Source organism: Mixophyes fleayi, chromosome 1, assembly GCF_038048845.1.
Source record: "Mixophyes fleayi isolate aMixFle1 chromosome 1, aMixFle1.hap1, whole genome shotgun sequence".
In the NCBI taxonomy this organism is placed as follows: domain Eukaryota; kingdom Metazoa; phylum Chordata; class Amphibia; order Anura; family Limnodynastidae; genus Mixophyes; species Mixophyes fleayi.
Genome location: NC_134402.1, coordinates 172,718,667 through 172,720,190, shown reverse-complemented (window position 1 = coordinate 172,720,190; position 1,524 = coordinate 172,718,667). Strand labels below are relative to the sequence as shown.

Below are 1,524 nucleotides of genomic sequence, written 5' to 3'. Positions count from 1 at the left end.
CAATTATTTTGGAGGAGTGCCTTGAAAAAATTATGGAGACTCTATGGGTGTCGTGAACTGAAAAGTTTGGGAACCACTGGTCTACTCTATTCTGACATACTGGGGACACAAATAAAAACATACCCTCACTTCCATAAACTACACATTAGTATTAATATAGGCAGGAGAAATAAGGAAACACATTTTAGGAGTGTAATCATTTCTTTAAAAAAAAAAAACATGTTTTTTTTCCTTTTAGTTTTCATTTAGCCTTTACAATCCTAAAACCCTTTTAAAAAGCGACCAAACTAAAAGCCCCGTCACAAACACAATATATGTGTCACATATACATGCATTGTACTCATGTTACAAACACTAATAAAAACCTATGAAACTAACACAAGTGGGTAAGATGGCATAAGGAGAGCAATGGGAAGTAGGGGTTGGTATAGTAGTATTTTACTGCACTGACTGGATGCATGGGGATGATGTCAGTACGAATCTTTCCTGCTGGTGAAATGTATCTCAAAGCAGAGCAACTCAAATGCTCAAGATCAGGATGTTAATTATCCCAGTATCTTGCAATCTGCATCTATCTACAGACATAAATACAGAAAAAAAAGGATGGAAAATTCAGTTAACTGAACAAAAGGAGAACAGAATGGTGATTCAGATCATTCAATGTGCAATGTTAATCATAATAACAACAAAGGAATTCGTATATTGCAAATACAAAGACACAATATACTTCTGTAATGTAACAATATCATTATAAATAAGTATATAGTTTATTAATGTATTAACAGGATTAATATATTTAAGAGAACATGACATTTTGACATAACACAACACTTCTGTCTTCGATATTTGTATTGTTATTGCCACAGCTCACCTCCCCTGCAAAGCCGTAGGTTTCACTGTTGCATTTGGAGATCATCCGGTCCATTAAAAAATCTAATAAAAAAACGATATATTTTATAAAACAGAGCCCTCCATTTAGATGAGGGTTTGACCTCCCTGCTTTTGGAAGCTGGAGGGGCTCATGATTGCTGCCTCTCACAATTAGGTTTCCGTGTCCGTCTTGTAATGGGGTTTCCTTGTGGGGAGAGGAGGTGAAAGGTGGATGGAGTAAAAAAAAAAAAGCAGTAGAATGAGGGGGGAAAGAGAGAAAGAGGAAGGGAGAACTACTTTACTTCCTAAGGGGGTGGGGAGGAAAAAGAAGGACCGGTAGGAGGAGGAAGGATATCTCTGTTTTGCAAAGGCTGAGAAGGAGGGGGCGTTTCACATAAACATGGGAGGAGGGAGTTGCCTGCAGAAATGCAGAGGCGAAAGAACACAAATACCAATAAAACAGTCATTGTTTATGTTGAGAAGTCTTAGATAATAAATAGAAGCTACAGTATAATCGCCAGAGCTCTATGGGTCTCTAAGCATCTTGCTAAAGAGAATATTAATATCATTGCTGAGCTAATTTAATAAAGAACCACAATGCGATATAGAAACAATATAGGCATAGTCAATAATGCCGTAAACGATGTGGAGGTT

The 1,524-nt window shown here is 37.0% G+C and overlaps 1 protein-coding gene across 2 annotated transcripts in view; it reads right to left on the bottom strand.

Moving 5' to 3' along the window:
- The window catches only part of CCNI (cyclin I), a 29,371-nt gene extending 28,165 nt beyond the window's left edge, over positions 1-1,206 (bottom strand). Inside the window, exons 1-2 of one of the 2 annotated variants that reach the window (XM_075204072.1) lie at positions 872-1,206; positions 452-575 (exon numbers count right to left, since the gene is read on the bottom strand). The gene's annotated coding sequence lies outside the window, so the exon portion shown is untranslated. The remainder of the gene's footprint in view (positions 1-451; positions 576-871) is intronic. The other variant, XM_075204061.1, reaches the window with a different exon arrangement.
- Between the last annotated feature and the right edge of the window lie 318 nt (positions 1,207-1,524).